We start from the raw sequence: 22,937 nt of genomic DNA, 5'->3' as shown, positions 1-22,937 counted from the left end.
TTATGCTTGGTAAAATCGATACAATTTACTTTTTCTTTTGCTGGAAATAGCTGCCTGTTTCTTTTTAAGCTACCACTCTGAAACTGCTTTCTCTCCTGTGTGCTTTTTTCCCCGCCTTGATCTGTATTTGGGGTTGATAATCTTAGGAGTTGAGTTGCACGCACTCAGATCCTTCTCAGTCTTAAAAAGCTTGTGTATCTCATTCTTCCCCTGCAAACAAAAACTCTAGAGGTTTTTTGATGTTTTTAAGGTTTGGAAGATTATGAGGTAAAGGAAGCAATTACACTAGTCATTAACATCCACTGACAGACACTAACTGGCAAGTTTAACTTGATGGTAGTGACAATGGAAGAGGGAGGAAGGCTCAGCAGACCAACCCTGCAGTGGAGCTCTACACTAGGGAGAGCGCAGGAGACCAAGAGGGATAGATTGTGCCTAGGTAACATCAGATGCCTTGGTAAAATACAATGGGAAATGGGGGGGTTGGTTAAAATAGGAATAGCAAGTCTTGTTGCTATTTTATTGAAGATGCTGCTGTTGCTGGGTTTTACATATTCTTCAGTCTTTATGCTTTTTTTTTTTATTTTTCCTGAGAAAAACAGATATATATCACATCTACATCTTGAAATGTGCTGCATTCATAAGCCTTTGAATGACAAAATACATGAAGAAATCTAACACAAAAGATGGATTGTAAAAAGATAGAATGATGCATAAAAACAGAAAACAGAAGAGTGTAGATTAAAATCCAAGAGGTGTTTATAGAACTGAGTCAACAAATCAGCTTGAACACATTCATACATTTACTTTAGGCCTATCTATAATTCAGTTTCTAAATTGTTTGCTTGAGTATGTAGGGACTGATTGCCCTCTTGCTTGTTTGTTTAAATCAGGAACATCTTCAGCACACTTACTAATATAACAGTGACGTAATGAAGAGATGAGTCAGTCACAGGAAAAAGTTATATAATGGTATTTAAAAAAGATGTGCCATAGTTTACTGTGAGGAAAAAATAATTTTTATAAGCTCTCAGTAAAGAGGTGAACAAATTGGACCATATACTGTGGACCAGTTCCTCAGTGGCTCAGTCTTGATCTCTGCTGAAAAAATATCTGCTTGGGGATGACAGTCACTGAAATGTGCACAAGGCAGCAATCTCTCCCAGTGATGCCATTGACTGGAATTCACACTGTCCCTGTGCATGCCAGCCAGTGGTCATTTACACAAGATGTAAGAGCCAGAGCCATCCTGGGTTCACATGCAAGACATCTACTGAACCCCCTTTTTGCAGCATTCAGATCCAACTCTGCTTTCATGTGGTCAGGAAACGGAAGAGAAGCCATATGATGGATTTGATCTCCTACAGTTATTTGCCCATCTTTTTGGAGCAAGGGAGATCAAATAAAGAGAACAGTTCATACTCAGTCCACCTGGTTAAACAAAATTAACTTTGGACAATGAATACATTTGAAGAAATCGTGACTTCCATGCAGATAGTTCCACACACAGGAAATGAGACTAAACCAATTTAATAAATTACTCCTTGCAAATGAGTCGTTCAGACATACTTTTCCAAGCATTGCATTGAGAGCTATTCAGAGCAACCAGTGAGGAAGGGAACGGAGGGGCTGTTTCCTGGCAGAAGTCTGTCCATCCTTCCCCATCCAGGAACCAGCTAATGGTAGTTGCCAGGCAGCTCCCACTGTTTCCCACCTATTGTGGCACTGATGTCTTGCTGGAAAAGGTTTCCACCATGACCAGGGGATACCGCTGTGAGAGCTGTAGTTCACACAGATGCTCAGGACAGCTTGCAGAGAGCTGTTGGAAAACAAGGCCCCAGTTTCCTGGTGAGCTGTTTGGTCTGTGAATTTTGGACACTGTCACTGTGGAGGTTCCTCAGCCCTTTACGTACATACTTCACAGTACTGAACCATATATTTCAGTGGGGAATTTCATCTTTGTTAGCCAACTATGTTACAACAAATTCAACTCCCTGTGAACTCATTAGATCTAGCTCTACTCCTAGTGTTGTATTTATCTTGTTTTATGTTGTACTGGGTGGGAGTGTTGATCTGCTTCAGGGCAGGCAGGCTCTGCAGAGGGATCTGGATGGGTTGGATCGATGAGCTGAGACCAATTGCATGAGATCCAACAAGGAGAGGTGCAGACTCCTGCACTTGGGTCACAACAACCCCACACATTGCTACAGGCTTGAGGAAGAGTGGCTGGAAAGCTGCCTGGTGGGAAAGGACATGGGAGTGTTAGTCAACAGCTGGCTGAACATAAGCCAGCAGTGTGCCCAGGTGGCCAAGGAGGCCAGCAGCACCCTGGCTTGTATCAGAAACAGTGTGGCCAGCAGGACCAGGGGAGTGATTGTCCCCCTGTACTCAGCACTGGTGAGGCTGCACATCAGATCCTGTGTTCAGTGTTGGGCCCTTCACTGCAACACAGACACTGAGGTGCTGGAGCGTGTCCAGAGAAGGGCAACAAAGCTGGGGAAGGGTCTAGGGCAGAAGTCTTACAAGGAGCAGCTGAGGGAACTGGGGTTGTTCAGCCTGGAGAAAAGGAGGCTCAGGGGGGACCTTATTGCTCTCTACAGCTGCCTGAAAGGAGATTTGTAGGCAGGTGGGGGTAGGTCTCTTCTCCCAAGTAACAAGCAACAGGACAAGAGGAAACAGCCTCAAGTTGCACTAGGGGAAGTTTAGATGGGATGTGAGGAAAAGTTTCTTCACCAAAAGGGTTGTCAAACATTGGAATAGGCTTCCCAGGGTGGTGACGCAATCACCATCACTGAAAGTGTTTAAAAAGTATGTAGGTGTGGCACTTGGGACATGGTTTAGTGGTGGACTTGGCAGTGTTAGGTTAATGGTTGGATTTGATCCTAAAGGTCTTTTCCAACCTAAATGACTCTATGATTTTTCTTGGTTTATGTTGTATTTACCAATACACAGGTATATTGGGAAAAACAAAGATTCCTGATAGTTGGCTATGTGAAAGTAAGAGAGGACTATTTTCATGTAGAATACAGCTATGAAATAAAGAGTAGATGAATAAAAAATAGATTCCTTAGTGCTGATCTCAGACCTATCCATGTCTCCTCTACCTATAAAAGAGCCTGATATTTTACAAAAGAAGTGAAGAACATGACAGCTGATGTAAGCTGTTAGGCTGCCATGCACAATTATGCTTGCATTGCTGGCTTTTCTGTGGGCAAGTGTTATGACCACTCGAAGAGAATTTCTTGCAAAAATATTTAACAGCATTTCTTAGCTCTCCACTGAATGTAGATACTAAAGCTGGGAGATAAAAGTATTGAGTCATTGGTGGTACTAGATGGAGAATTCTGTCTATTTTTTCCACCTTTCTGGGGACACAATCGCTCTTTCTTTCAGATGAGACAGAGAAGATGGACTTTGTATTCCCACACATTAAATGGCAGTGATGTTCTGCCTTGAACATAACAAAGCTGTTATTAATAAAGCAAGAAGGAATAGGAGAAACTTGTGGGAGAGGACTTTAACGGGAGTATACTGATAAGTGTAAGTGCTTTGCGCTCAGCAAAGGTAAGTATTGTGTACGCATATTTGTGGGTGAGAGAGAAATGCTTTCAAAAACACACACATTTTTCAGTGCAGGTAGAATAACAGTTTTTACTCCTGAGAATACTCAGGTGACAGACAAAGTAGTGCTTAAAGAAACTTTGAGCTGAAGTGTTATTTCTACATCCATTATCAGCTGCACTCCCGTGACTAAAATGCGTTTCTCCAGAGAGAGAGGAAAGCTAACAGAGCTTCTCGCCAATTCACAGAAAATCTGGTTTTATTTCTTCAGAAAGGAGCAGAGGGAGTACTAGGTGAAAAAATTAACTTTGTTGAGACCAGATTTTCAGCACACAAGCAGACAAGCAATGGACAATTATATAAGTTAAAGCCCCAGTCACACAATGGGGAATCCCAAGGCCTCCTTTTTTTTTAACGGTGTGGTGACATTTCAGACCAGATGAGCTGTCGTCTTTCAGACTACAGCTCATGCGGTGAGGTAGTAAAAGTTTTCAATTGCCAGATCTATAAATCACTTTAAAGAGTTCTAGTTTTTTAATCTTCCATGCTTAAAGTAATACCACTTCATGTATTATTAATCAAAGACCAGAATATATTTCTGTTACATAGTCTGTATAAGCATAGCATAGATTCATGTTAGATGGAGCCACACCACATTTATACTAGTTGATGGTATGACTAAGTGAGATAAGTTTCTGTCATGTCTCACAGAAACAGCTTATCAAAGCCATTTTGCGGATGGAAAAACAAAGGCTTTCACATATATGTTCTGCAGCAGAGTTTGAAATACTCTTAATTTGCAGGGCCCATTCTATCTCTGCCATGTCAGTTCTGTAAGTACTCCTCCTCCTCCTCCTCCTCACTAAATACTATCACTGACACCAAAGGGCACAAGGTGCAATGGTAGATGAAGCAAGCACACAAGGAGGTAGCCCACAGCTGAAAATGTCTTCCAGTGACCCCATTGTGCAGTCTTTCTAGTTTCAATCTCTCTCCTAAGAGCTCTGTAGGTTTAAAAATATGTTTCCGAGTTATTTGTTTCCTTTTCAGTAAAGCATTACAATTTATCATGGAAACCTTGTCAGCACAGATCTTTTCCAGCAACATGACACAGAGAGACATTTTGAAATGTAGGATATGTAAGGGTTAAAAATTCATCAGTGGAACAGGCTGGTGTCTCCCAGTTGCATTTGATACTTTTAGGTTGTCCCAAAATACCGAGAGAGAATTACATGAAATGTTTTTAAAAAAATAATATGTGTCTGGATTGGAAGATTTTTGTTTTATTTTTCAGAGTATTTTGTACTCTGTTTTTTGAAGTATAGTATGTATTAGCCAGTATCCTATGTGCTGGGTAACTGAATTCACTGCATGGCTTGTACAGTTGTTCATAAGCTATAGTCATTAGCCTGGTGTTCTGGGGTGTCAGAGCAGAGGAAGAGAAACAAAACCCAGTAACTCCTCTGAACTTCAGAAAGCAAGAAAAAAGTCAGGAGTACATTTTTCAGAAATACAGAGGTATTTCAGAAATGCCAAAGAATTTGTAGCCATGTCAATGTCTCAAAACAAACATTCCCCCGCAAATCAGACCAATATGGAAGTTCCATTTGAAAATGTGGTCTAAACACTACACACGTCCATGTCACACTGAATATATCATCACTATTAGATACAAAATAGAAAATGCCAGGGATCACGAAAGAAACGGCCAGTCAAAAGAGATGATGGGAAGCAGTAAGATTTTGAAACTGACTGTGATTAGTCTTGGCATTGAAAGAAAGAGTTAATGTCTGGAATACTTATGTATAGCATATCTAATTCACTGAGATGAACAAATTATCTAGGGTTGAGCTAAAAAGAACCTTGGTTTTAGACTACAAGAGAAAGACCACTGCTTTGAACTACAAGAAGTCAAAAAATCCTGCTTTGAACTACAAAAAGAGGTACCAGTAAGAACCTTGCTTTAGTTGAGCAGCAAAAGAATTCTGCTTTGAAATACAAGTAGGGGGGGGGAAATCGTTCTGTATTCTGAGGTGAAGTAAGAAATGCACTTCCAAAAGAAAGGCAAAAACTAGGTTTGAGCATCTGTAAAAAGAGCAAAGAGAAACAGCTCTAAATACAGGAGTAGAGTTGTGTTATCTACTGGTCAACACCTAAGACTGGAAAGAACTTCTGAGCCATGGTGGCCACTAATTTAGTCCCTCCTTAGCTGCATTACTTACCTATCTGCTTCAGTTCCTCCTCTGTGAAACATAGCTGACTGCTTACCCACCTCGCAGAAGTGGGGATTTTTTTTACAGTGCTTTGAAGATGTTAATCCTTATGTACGTTCTAAGTATTGTTATTATACTTTGCTATGGACGATTACAATGCAAAGGACAGAATAAAAGCTTGCTTTAATACAGAAAAGATAAATGAAGAGTCTAGTTGTAAACAAGACTAGGCAATGTAGAAAAAAATCAAAAAGACTGAATAAACAACAAAAACAACAACAAAAAAAAAAAAGGGAGGAAAAAAGGCAACAAGAACGCTTTTCCAATTACATCCATCATCCATGAAATGGAAATGACTTTGAAAGGACTTGCAACAGGGTGAATGTCCACGTGGAAATGACTTGCAACAAGGAAAGTGCTGTTTGCTTCTCTCCTACAAGATGAAGCAGACCTCTTGCTGTCGCATTGCCATCTGGTGGGGAAAGTGACAGGCTTTCACAGAGTGCACTCTCCAAAGATTATCCTGGTAGAGCTGAGGCAGGAGCCCCCAGGTATTGATACCAAAAATGCTTCTGCCTGCAAAGGCCATTGCTTGACTGATCTCTCTGGGTGCTCCGCTGTACCGAGGAGACTGACTGTGCTAATCTGAGAGCAAAAGCAATATGTAATGGTGCTTCCACTAATGGGTAGACAGTAGAAAGCAAGTCATGCTGAAAAAGATGTGCTGACTATTTAAATATATATATATATAAATATAAATATAATTAGGGAGACATATGGGTAAATGAACTCCAAAGACTGGGTCCTTCATCGACTCATCTGTACACTGTAACTAGCTCTTTTCTTTAACATTTCCAGTGAAATGGAGAAATAATGAGACGGAACATATGTACTTGTCCTTCTGTATGCATTAAGCACTTTGCTTTGGATGGCCTGATAATTACGTCCAGCATAATGAAGTTATATGAGGAAAACACAAAATTAACTTTGTCTTGCAAAAAAATCAAAATGTGTTGAATTCAGGTTGTTTGGTGATTTTTTTACTCAAGCACACACAACAGAAGAAAGTGAGAATGAAGCTGGAAGGAACAGAAAGGTCCATGTTCTGCAGAATGTTTTGCTGTTTCAGAAGTGAATACTAATTGTGGGATACATTTTCTGCATCTCCAAACAAAGCCAGCTAGTTAAGTCAAACCTTCCAAAGAAAAAGCTGATGCTTCTGGGCTAAAGCATATTTCCAATATGTGATGACAAATCAGTTGAAACAGCAGTGCCCTGGATAGTACTAGGTTCCCTATATTTACTTTATCTTCATGAATGAAAAGGTTAAAGTCAGTCTTGTTTAGGGAGGCCAGATTCTGAGTTCATTTTTGCCTGTGTTTGTCTCTGCTGACTCCATTCATCAGCCTTGCAGCAGTAAGGTTTAAGGCATCATTCAAAGGCATCCAAACAGAAAGTCCTTCAGATATTGATTCTGCCACTAAGTGTTAGGCACACTGCTCCATTTGATTTTTATGGATTGTTACCTTCCTCATGGACCTTTCTATTCCAGGTTCCCCTGAGATCGATGAACGTGCATGCTAAATAAAACCTATCAAACATTATTCTTCACTCATTCTAAACCATATATTTCAACAAGCAGGATAGAAATCGTGTCACAAAAAGCTACTGGGTAACTGCAACTCAGCTTCCCATCAAACTGAGAGCAGTAAGGACTTCTATACTGCCAAAGGACACCCTGCACAGCAAACAGCAGTGCCCTTCTAAACTGTGTGGTTGAATCACAAGGCACTGGTGAAAACCTGAAGCTTCTTAAACATTTTGTGAAAATGGAGTAGGGACCCATTTTCCTCCCGCAGCTTGTGATGAGACCTTCTCCCAACACCATGATATGGCCTGGAAGGCAAGAACCTAGGCAGTCTTCTGGGCAGTGATAAGATGGTATGACACCAAACTCTACCCATGTTCTTGTATCAGAACTACAATGAGCCCTTGGGCTGTCCACAGTTCGTATGACTCCTTTTAGGGCTTTTTCCTCTGGCTTAAGTGACCTTAGTGACATTGGGCAGTTTTTCCCTACATTATTTCAGCTCTGGCATGTAATATGTTAACTTTCTGAAGCAAATGAACTGTTGTTTTCTGAAAGTGAAGAAGGGACCCATATAACTTTATCTAGAATAGGGAAAAATCAGCAGCACCAGCAACTGGGTGCAAAAAAACCTGGAGAGATCATAATGTGGGAAACAGCTCAGTGTTTGTACTAGCAAAGATCCTTCTGCAAGGATTTCCATGGTGCTTGGAGCATCTTCCTCTGACTCCTGCTGTTTAGCCAGGCTGAGCACCAGTTCTCCTGGCAGTAGATAGAAACGAGCGAGAACACAGCAAGAGAAGACTGCATTTAGGTTTTATCAGAGTGGTGGAACGGTGTCGTGGAAAGTGAAGCACAGTCCAGAGCAGCCTTTCTCCCTCTTCAGTTTGGATCAATGCATACAGGCTGCCCAGGTCTACCAGCATGTGACTTTTCCCTTTTTTCTGAATAATCCCTTCTTTCCTTGAATTCTGTTGTGGTGCCTTTTTAGATGGAAGGTTTAGATGGATATGATTTTTCAAATTCTCTTTGCCTCGAAGTAATTATCTTCTAGCTTAAAAATCTAAAAATTACTTTAGCTAAAAGTGGATATTGAAATATGAGATTGCCAAAATTAGATGATTAATGGAACAGAACTTATTGTGCTCTAGACCACTGTCTTAGAGGGTAGCTAAATCTCTGCACATAATAAATAGCTTAAATTCCATAATAAGAAGTATGAGGAGATACTTTCCCCCACCTTTGTGTATCACTTTTATTACATAACACTGAATTCTGGTTAAATATATCTCTCCATTCATGTGGGCCATATGGTATTTAAATAATCTGAAAAACAGGTGCCATTCAGCATGGTGGTTTTAGGAATATAGGTCTTGATCCTCCCTTGCAGCATCCACAGGTTGACTGTTTCCACCAATACAAGATGAGAGCAATGTGGGTGGAAAGCATTATCAAATCTGAATATTAAATACCTACTGAAAGCATATTACAGCAGTATAAGAAAAAAAACTAGTGAAGAATTGACTCTGCAGAGTGTACTATAGCCACTGCTTCCCAGGATTGTTATGTAAAATGCAAAGTCATAGATATAGGTAAAATACAAAATAATTCTCTCAAATATTTTTCAACATTTCTGGAAGAAGCTATGCCACTTTTTTTCCTTCCTTTTTTATTTTCTAAGTACCTGTCAATGTGGAAATACAAAATGTCTCACAGAAATTATATTTGTCTGTGGGCATATTTCACCCCAGCAGGAGTTTAACGAGTACAGTGAAGGGACAAACTTGCTAAGACAGTGGACTCCAAGTCCATGACTTGGCATTACGAGCATTATTGCATTATAACAAAGGGAGAGGCTCAAACATGAAATCAGTCATACCCAGTTCATTTGGGTTTCAGGTTGTAAAGTGAAGAAGCATTTGTTGATCAAGCAAAAATAAATGCCACTATGAGAAGATTGATTATTTAAGTTATAGCAAGATATATTCATCAGCAGTTATAGCTGAAGTATAAGGCAGAAGGAACAAATGATAATGCACTTGCCATTTTCACACTCTTCAGTAATTCCAACTTTTACCTTTCAAACTCTTTATTTCACTTAGTATCTTGCAGGACAGAGCTGTTTATATGACTATTTAATTAAAACCAACTATCACGAAGTGATCCCATTTTCTGCATTGCTGTCCCTTTGCTTTACTTAGGAGAGCTCTGAATTTACATCAGCTTGACAATTAAAGCTCCAAACCAGTTGTGAAAGCCTTTTATATCTGGTTTTCATTAGTTCATATTAAACAATTCATTGCCTTGATTTTCACTTCAGTGAGCCTTCTCATAAAATCTGCTTAGACATAACGGTGATATCACATAGGAAGTTAAATGAATTAATACATCAGCAGAAACACTAACTAGAAGGCTATTTTTTTCCTCACATTTTATTATTTCAGATACACTTGTCAGTCACGTGAAAGATATACAGAGACCTAAAAAGTGGGAAAGCAGCACTAAGTCAGAAGGATGCTTTGACACTGTATTTATTCTTTCTTCATTTGCTGAAGCAGGTGTGTAGTCAGCAAATCTCTGCTGAAGGGAATTATTCTTTATATGGTCTCTTCTTAGTATTATAATGGTGCCACTAAAGCTGCAATAATTAAGGATCTCTCAGAATTTCATTACAAAACCATATTTTCAAGTGGATATATAAATTACATATTGAGAAATTTTGCTTCTTGTTCAAATGTCTTCCTAAAATTAGCATTCTGAGTGGGTTCTTAAAAAAACACACATATTAATTTCTTGATAAGAATGACTTAATGAGTATTTAGCTCAGAAACCATGGAGGAACAGCTGTAACCCAGTAAGAAGAAATGATTTACCACCTTCCAGATCTGTGCAAATATGGTATAAAATGTAATGTACAAAATGCCCCTGTACAAAGAAGCAGACATTGACAGTCAGAAATATATCTATTTAGCAGGCAGGGAGCATCCTTGCATTTATAGATTTTTGATGCTGGTGGAAGGCCTGTACAGGCTAACTGAAAATGCAAATCTGCAAGATCTCATGTATTATTAACTTTATTAAAAGGTTGGAAGAAGAGATTTATTGTTTAGCAATGAGGCACTTCTGTCATCCAGTTGCATGCAAACTCCAATAAACTCTGGTTTGCCAAAATTATCCTGCATATGCTGTTGTATACACTTCAATGGAAAGTGATCATCAGCTATGGGAACAACACGCTGGAAATATATCTACTGCATAGTATATGCATAGCAAGTATAGCAAGTTATGCTGGCGTAAGTGAGGGGATGTTCTTTGCTGGCTGAGATGCTTTAGCCCGTAACGACGTAGGCAGATAGCTCAACAGTACGGCCAGGCACTCTGGCTTGCAAGTGTAGTTTGCTTTTATGGAAGGCAATGAAAGCAGAGTGACTCAGGCAGGGAAGATCCCAAACTCATCTTCCCTGAACAGCTAGAGCAAGCCAAGGTTTTCTTTCTCTAGTTATGTATTATCAGTCTGTTTTCACTGTTTTCCCTTCCACAAGCCTCCTAGTGGCAAGATCAGACTGGAAGCCTGTTTGTAGCATGTGAAACGGTGTGCGTTCCTGAGGGGCTGTCCATGGGTAAGCATGGCAATGGCTATAGTGTTATTCCTTGTCAGGCTCCATTCTGTTATTCTGGAGTTTCCTTTCTTATACAAAGCATGTGTTTGCCATGTAGGTGTTAGGCAGAGAAGGATTAGCTGTACACTACTGACTTCGAACACCAAATGATTTCCACAGCACTGTCACAGGCAGTTCTGGGGTCTGAGTTTTGCCTTACATGTCTAAAAGAGCAACAAATGCCATGCATTTTTCTTCTTCATTTATAAAGGAATCAACAACAAAAACAACAAAAAAATCCATGTTAATGTATGTGCTGCAATATAGAATACGGTAAAAATGCCTAAGCTTTTTTATTTCATTTTTTTTTAATATTTACCCAAAAGATGAAGCAGCCTTTTTTGGTACATATAGTGATATGATCTATAAGTAACAAAGAGGATTAATTAGGTATTTATCCTACAGATGGTCAGTGAATTAAATAATACAGGGTTTAGAAAACTTCATAATTATGTATTTTTGCCTGAGAGCCCAGTTAAATCTGTACAGAATACTAAACAGGAAAATCCAAAGGATGACATTAAAAGGCAAATGTTAATAACAAGAACACTGAAGTTTCCTTTCCAGGACCTGGTGCAGTTTGGCAGCAAATGTCTACTCCTCCAGCCTTGTTTTGTTGGAGTTAATTCTGATTCATGCCGATATAACTAGGAGCAGACCCAAGGATGAACTTTTGTTCTCTATAAATCATGCTGTTTTGCCTTTTTTTTATTTTTGACTTAAATAGTGCTAGCTTACCTGTCAGTTTGTCAGATTGTTGACACTCAACTATATTAAACCATGGTTTCTGTTGGCATTACCAGCAAGGCACCAGTTTACTGCCTCTAAATCTCTCTATTTCAGTCAGGCTGAGTCTTACCAATACCCACTCTTTTCTAAAACTTGATTTTATATTTTACTTAGTACTTCGGGTCCTACAATCATGTGAGCCCAGGAGCCATCTTTTATCACAAAAAGGAAACAACAAGGTTTCTATACTTCATAACTGCCCCCAAAAAAGATTTGAATCTGTTATCTGGATACCTGATAAGACTCTGAAAAGAGCAAAATTAACTGCAATTGTGTCACAATTTTTAAATCTCACTGCTTTTAAATTAAGCACATAGTATGATTTGATTGCAACCTGATTTCAGCATTGGCAGAAGGGTTCCTCTGAGTCCTCACTGGACATGGATGGGTGTCAGGAAGATCCCCTCCTACCACCCACCCCATGGCTAACACTGTACAGGTTAGGCTGCCGTCAGAAACACGATGATCCAGTCTGCCCGTGGTGCCCTCCCACTATCATGATCACTTGCCTCCAAGTAGATAAGAAGAGATATGTCTGCTAAAAATATATGTCTCTCAGTAACTAAAAAGCAAGCAGTAACAATACTACAATGCCCTCTAGAAACTAAGGGTAGAAAAAGAGCAGAAGGGGGAGGAAGTATAGAAAAAACTGAGAAGAGTTGTACAGAAAAGTCAAAGGGGAAGCAAAGCAGGTGACCTACAAACCAGCTGCTGCTCTGGGAAAGCAGCTTTTGCTTGGAAATCAGAAGAGAAAGCATGAGCAATAGTAGGTATGGAGTATTCAATAAATGTGAGCCACACCTATTGAGCAGAACTTATAAAACAAGCCTTTTTTTAATTAAAAATTTAGTTTAAAATTCTGTTTAGTTTGATATTGCTGACAAATTTTTCTAGGACCAGAGCTAAAGGGTCATCAGAACTGTTTCGAATTTATTTTTCATTATTTAATTTTTTAGTATTTTTTTTCTTCTATCAACCTTTTTTCCCTTTCAGCAATAAAATGGGATGAGGGATATGTTTTGTAAGATTTGGATCCATCTTTTTTTAACCTTTAAGGAAATACTGGAATTTTTTGGATTAATATATTTTCCTGAAAATATTTGTCGGGTTTTGTAAAGTCCTGTTTCAGGTAGGTTAAATAAATAAATTGGGAACTACAAAGTTAGGCTGCGCCCTGCCTGACTTTCTACCACAATATCTAAAGTAAGTGTGCCACAGTTAATACTGAAAAGTGCAAAGAAGCAGGGATACCAGAGCACTTGCTAACCTTCATTTGGTCTTGTGATTTTCCTGTAGAACTATGATAACTTTCTGGTTTAACTGAGGTTCTGAACATAGAAAATGGAGTTGTGGTTTGAAGGGAAGCAATGCAAGCAGTAGCAGGAAGGTACCCCCTGCAAGTGCCAAATGCAAGGTGAGCTGGGACCACTGCCTCTCTTCACACATGTCATCATGCAGATGTCATCTGATAACAATTTATTTAACAATGTAGAAAGAGGAGGTTTCTCATCTTAATTACACCAGCTCTGAACAGTACCATGGATTTTGCTGAAATTATTGTATAATTAAAACAGCAACTAATATAAAGGAAAGTATAATCAAGACTCATATTTTATTGCTTATGGAGATCACAATCTGTGGCCTGGGGTCCTGCTTTATGGAAATGGAGGAGGAAAATGTGGGCATATAGTTGGGAACCCAAGGATGAAAGACAGTGTAGGACAAAAGGAAGGGAGTGGGGACCATGACATTGGTGTTCTGCTTTGGGAAATCAGAAAAATTATGATATATTACATTATAATGTAGATTATAATATGGAAGATGAAGTAGTCTGATGATCTATAGAGCAGTGTAAGCCTATAAATTAAATTTCTCCCTAGAAACTTATGGTTAGTGGCCAAGGAACAGCAATTCACAGCTGGCGAGTGGTGAACAGCAGAGGAAGCAAATGAATGAAGAGGTGGTAGTGGTTCCTTAGGCACAGGGATGGTAAAGACAGGACGCATTAGGGATATGCTAACAGCATAGACGAATTCAGTACTGCGACTAGAACTAAGACTCAAATGGCCCACACCTAAAGTCCCAAAGATTAAATGCCAAATCAGCCCAAAGAGGAAGAGAACTGCCCACTTGACCCACAATTTACAAAACCAAAACCATGAACAGTTGGTAAAACAGCTTGGGATAAATTAAAACCAACTCCAGTCTTTCAGCTCACACCTTAAAAAACAAGCAAGTCACCCTTCTCTGCTATCAGAAATAGTACTTGGGGGAAAGAGGGAACTGTGGAGTATTTAGAAGTACTGGCTGACCGATTCAGGTGTTTTTTTGATTGCATATAAAATTGGAGATAGCCTGGCAGGGAGCTAAAGAGATCATCTAATCCTTTCCCACATCCACAGAAACATCTTGGTACCAGAAAATATTTATTACATATGATTTCTGGCTTTCTCAGTTATTTTTACTATTAAATAACTTCAGGGAATTATTTCTTTATGAATTTCAAGCTGGGGCACAGACAGACAGAAAATCAAGCAGTTGCATTATCATTTGGAATAGATATAGTTTCTTTCAAATAGGGCAGAAATCTGCTTTGGCAGAGCAAGGTATAGACAGGCACTGGACCCTGAACTGTCTCCTCAGTTTGCCCATTTAATGGATTAACACGCCAAGGTTCATGCTTACCACATGGTTTCTTTCATTACTAAGAACTGCTCTTATCAAGAAAAAGCTAACATTTACTTAGCACCAGTAATACAAACAGAAAACATTCTCTGTTCACAGCCCAGCAAGACTAGTTACATGGCTGTTGTCTCACACAGCCAGCTGACTGACAGCTTCCAGGATAGGGATGAGTGTGCTGCTGGATAGAGGCAGAGAGGGATCCTCTTACACCCTACAGAGAAGCCTGAAGGGGAATGGGATTTGCTTCTTAAAATCCAAAAAAGGAAGGGGAAAAAAAAAAAAAAAGAGGGAAAAAAAGCATGATTATATGTAGATTCTTCATTGTCCAAATAGCTAACAATTTGGTAATATGCCTGCATATTTTCTGGCTGAATTGAATGCTACTTGGTGTTATTCCTAGGAGAATTTTATCAGTAAAAACATTCTTTCCTGTGTGAGAATTGAGACATCTCTAGGACAGTGATTGCTGAACAGAAGAAAACCAATAGAAATCCACCGACAGCCAACTATAGCATTAATTCCTGTCTCCTGAGAGGTAACAAAACATATGTTTTGGTAGCATCAAGTGGTGAACAGCGGGAGTAAATCTTAAGATCTCTAATGATTACCTGAGATCTTTCTCCTGTATTAAAACATAACCTTTGTTTTGCCCACTGAGAAATCCTTTTGGCATTTCACACCACCTCTGTGTAACTTGCCCCAAGGCTTTGTAAAACTCCTCTTCCCAACTAGCTTTGAAATTGTGCATATTCTGCAGTGTCTTGGGGAATGGAAATAATTTGTTTGTCCATTTGCACTTACTGCAGATGAGACGAGGCTCCCCAGTCTGGGCTCTGAGCAGAGTTTTCCTATGCAAATTCCAGCGAAGTGAACATCTTTTGTGCTACATATTCCCGCACAGTACACATGTTATTCCCCTGTCAAAAACAGTTTGTGCTGAAGTGCCTGGTTGTTGTAAACAGGGAACAAGGAAAATTACTTCAGGGGAAGGCTTGTACACACACACATGTAGCTCTGCAAGCAGCTCTGATTGAAGCCGTAGGCAAACCAGCGGTTTAAATCTGTCTTTGGAGACTGTAGGCCAAAGAGACCTGAACAGCACAGGAAACTTAAGACATTATCCAACAGATGTGGTTTAATTTTGCTACATCTGTTGGCAGATATATGGAACACGAGAATATAGGACGGCTGGTAATAGCAACCTGGAAGGGGCAAAGCCACAGGCAGTGAAAGCTGAATGTCAGGGACTGATGCCTGAGGCAGGTGTCTCTGGGCATACAGTGAACTCTTTCTGTTCAGTCTGCCAGCTTGATAACATTTGTTTCTATAGATGGAAAAGGTATTTCCTCTAGAGGTGTTGCAGTCATCCAGAAGGGTACATCTTGCAGATACAGTGAGGTGGGAAATAAAAAATTACTTTAGCAAATTAGCAGAGGGTTAAAAAGTTAAAGTCAGCATTTCCAGGATTGCACACAGATTTAGGAGGGTTCGGTTTCTGCATGCTCAGCCTGAGACAACTAATGGCTCAGATGTTAAAGGGCTAACCCCCGCTCCCTCCCTTATAACTTCCATCATTTCAGGGTTTTCAGCCCTCATAAAAAACAGACATTAGCTCTTTTGTGTAGTGAACACCTACAGATTAGGCACCACTGTCACTACCAACTTCTGGAGGACCTTGCTTCCTGTTTCCACGTTTATGCCTTACATTTGGCACCTCCATCCAGCTAGCCAGACGTGCTAGTGCAAGTGAGAACTGCAATCTCAAACTCACTTCTACTCTCATTCAGCTGTTGGTTTGCTGTTGTGGGTTTGGGCTTCCCCCCCCCCCCCCCCAAAAAAAAAAAAAAAAAAAGCCCTTATATTTAGAACTGTATTCAAATAGGATTTTCAAAAAGAAAGTGGCAATAATGGATTTTTCATTTTTTTAAGTGCCATTTGCATTGACTTTTTAATAAGGTCTTCCTGAGCATCTCCTGGTTAATCCATTGCTAACTTATTCTTAATTTATTCCTGGTTTATGTGCACAATCATTTAAAAAAAGAAGCTATACAAAGACCTTTCAGCTTCACCTTGCTCAGGCAGTGAGAAAGCAGCCTTGCATTTACAGTTTTCTCACCCTATTTCCCCACTGTGCCTGATGTCTCCTTGGTTAGATACATCCTCGAGAGAAGCGTAGGCGTTTGGTATTACCTGCTGCTGCTGCCATATGCAGATGAGAGGAAAGGCTTCAGCTCTGGCTCACTTTGTGCTAGTGACCACTTCAGTAAACTGAGAGCTGTTTGGAAGGCAGAACCATGGGCTGGTGGATACCCAGTTTAGCTCTGGCCAACACAGTTCAGTCCCAGAGAGGTATGGCCATGTTAGCACAGTAAATTCAGTAAGACTAATCCAGTTGCAATCTGTAAGAATGCTTGTGCTTGCTGTAAATGAGCCATAGGTACTTGATAACCTATAGTCATGTCAACATGCCACTCTGCCTGGTGTAAATACCCTACATTCCCTCCTGGTGTGGGGCTAACTAGTCCTGTAAAGGCTCACATTTTCATGCCTTTGCCATCAACTCAACTTTCTTCCTTCGCCCCAAAAGGACATTTAATTTAAAAATAAGCATAAATTCATTGTATTAACACAAGGTTTTTTATTAAAATATTTCCTGGTACTTTATTTAAATACAGCTTGAGTATTTTCTACATCGTATTGGCAGATATCTACAAGATTTCCTCCTGTCTGAACATGATCATATGATCATCCTTTCAGAAACAGTGAAATCTTTTTTATTTAGTTCTTCCTTCTTCACCCTTTTCTTCTATAGCTTCCTATATCTGTGAAATACAGATAGTGTTGTGTATAAGCTTTCTCAGTGCAAAGGAGAGATAGAGAATGGAAAAAGACAAATTAACTAGAGCTCAGTCGAAACAAGACTATCACTTAAATATTCAGTTTATTTCAGAGGCAGAGAATAGCAATTGTCATTGTAGTACGGCAAGATACATGGAGAGAAATACAGAAAGTATCACTAGTCTTTGCCCAACATAAATGGCTCTTGCTTGTAAGCTATAAAAATCTACACAATATAATCATAGAAATAATTATAAGTTCACCTTCTAAGGGCTGCTAAAATGAATCTTTTTTTTTTCTCTTCAATTTCCCCAAGTCTTGAAGCTGACACTGAAACTCTTGTGTTGCATTGTTCGTTCAGTCAGGTGAAGTCAAGGGGGTTTAAAGCATGAAGGAATACATGACTGGCTCTTCAGGGGACATCAATTTTGATGTGAACTGAGAAAAAGACTCCTGCTGCAAATATAACCATTAACCTCATGCTTTGATACTGACAGGCAGCTGTAGCATTTAGCCACTAGGCACAGAATGGAGAGGTCACAGCTCTGGGAAGCTGGAGAACATAATGAGAGTTAGTGGGGAGCAGCTCACTGTGCTTAGGTACTGCTGCACCCCAGTTCCCCCTTCAGTGCACCCACTACACATGGCCTGATCCCTGCTAGCACCTCACAGGGCAGCATGAGCAGCTACTGGTGTTTATGGTCTGCAGCTGTAATGGACCCATGTCCCAAAGGGTACTTAAGTGTGAACTTAAAATGCAAAATGAGAAAGCAAGTAGCTACCAAGATGAGTAAGAAGTACTCAGGCTCAGGAAGCCAGAAGGCTGGTCTACAAACAGCCAGCATCAATGGGAGTCAGTCCAATAACCTATTCTGGCTCAAATTCAGCTCAGGGCTTTGCAGGAAGCAGCAGTGGACCACTCAGGGCTTGTATGGGGATATGTGGTGGTTGTGTTTCCCATCGCTCAGAAAATATATGTTGCTGTCTTCTGCTACAAGCACTGATGAGCTCCAATGAAATTATGCGAAGGAATAAAAGCAAATGTGGAAGGGTTCAGAAACAAAAAAATGCCATGAAAAAAGTCCAGAAATTTGCAAGTAGGAGTGAGACAGAATTATGTTTGCAGTGCCTGCAGCAGAAATGTGTTCCTTTTACACTGGGCTGGTATGAGCTGCTCTCACATAGCCTGTGGCAGTTTGGGAGGCCCACTGGTGAAGCCAATGCACTTACTAAAGTGTAAATCCAGTGAGACAGAAAAAAATTAGGAGCTATTATTGTGACATAGGAAAGTATATTTACAGTGAATATAAACAGTGATAACTGTTGAATATAGTTCTTGGAAAAGTTTTGCTTGTGCACTGTTTGCCCAAGCAATATCCTGCTTATTGTAGGCTGAGTGCTTATTTAACAGAATCAGTTCCTGTTTATCTTAAGTTTCTGGTCTATCTGTCTTTCTATCTGTATTGTAATGGCCTGGCTTTGCATTTTCAGGGTAGTACTTTGCAAGTTTTTCATCTGAGCCTGCTCCTTTGTTTTTTTGGCACTCCCAGTCCTGTTCAGATGTCCCTCCCAGGTCCAGCCTGCCAAGGCTTCCTTGTAGGACTCCTTGTGCAGCAGGAAGGGTCATCAGTATTTCTTAGTGAAATATTTTTTTTCTCCTAAGGTTCTGTCAAGCTAGACACTTTAAAAGCTAGGTTAGACTATCAGTCTTTGGGGTTTGTTCTTCTTTTAAATTCTGTGTTTGATTAATTTCTCTTGTCTTCTCTGTCATCTTACAGTTTCTTCTCCCCTTACTTGCTGTAGGCTTGTTTGTTCCCTTGGCATTCTTCAGTTCTCTGCTTTCTTCCTGTGGGCAGCTGCATCATCTAGAGCTGGGATCACAGCATAGGCTTCCTCTCCAATATATTGCCAACTTCTGTGTGAATAATTGACCGTAATTTTCTCAAAATTAAAAGAAAAAAAAAAAACCAAACAAAAACCAAGATTGTGAAGAGTTTTCTCCTCTCCGCAGTTTCCAGCCAACACCGCAGTGTACAGCTGGCAATGTGATAACTGGCCTTGGTCCCCTTTTCCCTGTCCCCTTCACAAATGAGTTCACGTGCTATTGACTTTAACACTCCCTGAGGTACAACAGCGGGGCCTTCACTATCCCTGTAGAGTGCTGTATTTCAGAGTATGAAGAACAAAACCAACAAGAAAATAGTAATAATAATACAATATTGTAACTGAAATAAGATTGCTGTCAGGATTCAAAAGGGTGATCTCCAGATAGAACTCAGCTATCACAGAAGAGGATGTTATTCAATACAAAGGTTTTATTTTCCCCAACTCATCACATAGCCAATGTTTCATCAGGACGACAAGAGATGCTGTAATGCAGGGCTTCTTTCACTTAACTGTAAAACCAAGTTTATGACTGCTTATGGTCACTAATGTGTCCTGGCATACTTCCAAGTGTTGGATCATTAACCTTGCTGTCAGAGCTAAAATCCACTTATATAATTAGGTTATCTTTATCTCAAATTTCTACCCGCAGTTTTACTTGGAAAAAAAACCCAACCCTGTTCTTCCTTCCCTTTCCTTCAGAAAAGAAAACAGCTGTGTGCAGCTGCTGTCAAATAAAGGTGACTTGACTCTTTCCTTGCCTTTTCCACTCATTTTTTAAACACAGTAACAGATCTAATCCTTCATGTCCTTGCTTTACTCTCTTTGATTCTGTATCTAAATCACAGAATTCAGTTTAATGCTTTTTATGTCCTTATTCTGCACCCATGACTATTCCAGAGAGGTGTTAGGCTGGGTAAGTGGCAGCTTTCATGCTTTTTGCTTTCTCCTTAGCTGACTTTTAACCAGACAAAAAGTTATGGAAAGAGGGAAACATTGTGGTTTGCTATGAGATGATCTGGGGTTTACCTTTGAAGACAAGGTCAAAGCACCTTTTAGTCTTTGGAAAGGATAACAACAGGGTTTGAGGCAGTTCTTATTCTATGAGAAATTTTATGTGATATTTTTGGTACCATTTTCTTCACATTTTTCCTCTTTCTACAGAGCGCATTCCTCAGTAATTTAGTACTTTCTGTCATCTATATAATCCTGTACTAGAATTCAAGGTGATACTCCTATCTGGAGAGTGCACCCCACTAGGCAAATGAAAAGCTCTGAAGTGCAGGCAGGCAGCAGCAGGCACCTCACATGCAGGCAGCAGTGTGCATGTTTCCAGGTTTAAATCACAATTACAATTTGAAAGTTATACATGTGAAAGCAACATCATGAGACTTTGGAGTATCTGCTCACAAAGGTCAGAGGCAAAGTGCACTAGGAATTTTCTAATGGCCGGTGCTTTCAGCTACTGCCAGTGTTAACAATCTGAAAATCCATCTTCATTCTGTCTGGCAGAGATAACTACACCTGTTAAAAAAATTCTAGCAGGGCAAGATCTTTTCCAATTTACATTTTTGCAACTTCGTTGCCATCGAATGCCTCAGTTCCCATCACATTTTATTTTTCCCTGTATATCCCTGAAGGGATGTAGACAGTGGAACTGCACAGGGCCAGGGAGGCACATCTGGACTGGCAGTTGCAACTGCGTTAACAGGTTTGTTATGAACAAGAGCAGAATCCAGCTCAGGCATGCTCTGTGCCAGATCTGCATGACTAGCAAAAATAATATAGCAGCTAAGACACGTTCTTGTCACTAATTCACATCACCTTGTCTCGAAATGTGTCTATTCCCTCAGTTTGATGGAGGCATATGCTTCGAGTACCTGCTCCACTGATAGGAATTTGGGCATCAGTTTGAATGAGGGTCTTCTTTCTGTTTCTTTTTGCCGGAGGAGAGAAAATGTTTTTAATGACTCCCAAAGCTTTCACACTGCTCATTCAGTTGTTCATGTAAACAGAGGAGATGATGGCCACATGAGCTTTCGTTGGTTTTGGTGTAGGTGTAACCATTTCTATTTGTCTCCCTGCTACAACTCACCCCTTTCAGCTGTGCTGGTCACTAAGCAGCTGTTCTTGGCAAAGACTATGGGCACCAGAGAAAGCAAAAAACCCAGAGGTATTTTTCCCATGAACCATAACTGAGACTGACAGTTTTATATCCTGCACAGAAAACAAAAGTCAAACCATGGAGGAGGTACATGAACCAAACCTTTCATAGATAAAGGGAACCATATTTTAAGTAATATAATATTGATGAGAAAGTTTTGTTAGTGATAGCATTGACTTGATTTTTTCTTTTGAAGCTATTACAGAAACTATTCTGTATTTAGGACTATAATTTATCTCAATTATATGTAAGACAGAAATCTATATAAAGTAGCATCAATAGTTGGATAATAAAGAACTTCACTTCTTTAGATATATATGGAGCAGAGTATAACCAACAGGAAAATATAGATTGCTTTCATGAATTGCCGCACTCTTTTAGCAAGAAGAAACATGTACTTTGGCGGTGAGAAATGACATATGCAAGAAGATTAGCCCCATCATGTGTTATGCTTCACAAACTATCTCCATGGAAATGCAGAGTTCACTTTCTTCTTTGCTCAAAACCTGTTTTGGGCAGAGATCACTATCGATTTGAAATGTGAATCAAAATTTCCTCATGAATCAGAGGACTTCATTAGTCATGCATGGCATTGTTCTTTCCAATATGACCTCTGTTTGCAAAATGATGTCTCATTCCCATTTTCAGACTGAGAGTCAGCAACGGAAGGTCAGGCAGCTTTGAAAGAGGTAACTATTTGTCTTGAGTGCTTATTTCAATATTTTCTGATGTGAAAGCAAAAACACATCAGAACCAATTTCCTTGCCTTCTGTCAGTCTGCCTCATCTCTTCCACAAGGTGCAAGTTGTGGAAATTCACTGAACAGAAATGATACTGCTCAACCTGTCCTAAGCAGAGCTCTTACTTGCATTTTAATGTGCTCACCATGTGAGAGTGTTGAATGGAGTTGAACATCATTTAACATATACCATATGATATTCTAGTCCCTGATGCCAGTGGTGCATGGTTGAATACTAAAATCAACAGTGAACTCAGTGTACTATAACATTTTTTTCACAACACTTCTTCCACGGTGTGAAGTTGATTGATGTCTTTGATTAGCCCAGTTTTAGCATAGACGATGATGCTGTTTCTTCTCCGTCTTGTCTGGAAATACTGAAAAATGCGAAATCTGACATTTCTAGTTGGTACTTGTTGACTATAGGTACTGTTCATTTCCTCAACTCCATAATGTACTTCACGATTTATGTAGTGCGAGGTGAATGCATCCAACAGTAGAAATAAAATCCATTCTCTCCTCTAAGGAATAGACATAACCATATACGTAGACAAGCAAATATTTTTATTGCCATTCTGAGAAACTTACAAACCTAGCGTCAGGATCTAACAGTCTGATTAATGACATTTTAATTCATTTTAATTATATATATACTAAATAGGCCTCAGTTAAATGTTTTTATTAAGTAGAGTTTTTAAAAGTTCCTTAATTAATATTAGTTTAAATTAAAATGGCAATGAGCATTTTCTAGCAGTAAAATAAAAGTTGAAAAACTTTTAATTAAAAGACAGAGTTGTAAAAACTCTAAAAATATTGT

Source organism: Falco biarmicus, chromosome 1, assembly GCF_023638135.1.
Source record: "Falco biarmicus isolate bFalBia1 chromosome 1, bFalBia1.pri, whole genome shotgun sequence".
Taxonomy (NCBI): Eukaryota; Metazoa; Chordata; class Aves; order Falconiformes; family Falconidae; genus Falco; species Falco biarmicus.
The sequence above is the reverse complement of the archived record's forward strand: the minus strand, read 5'-3'. Positions refer to the sequence as shown.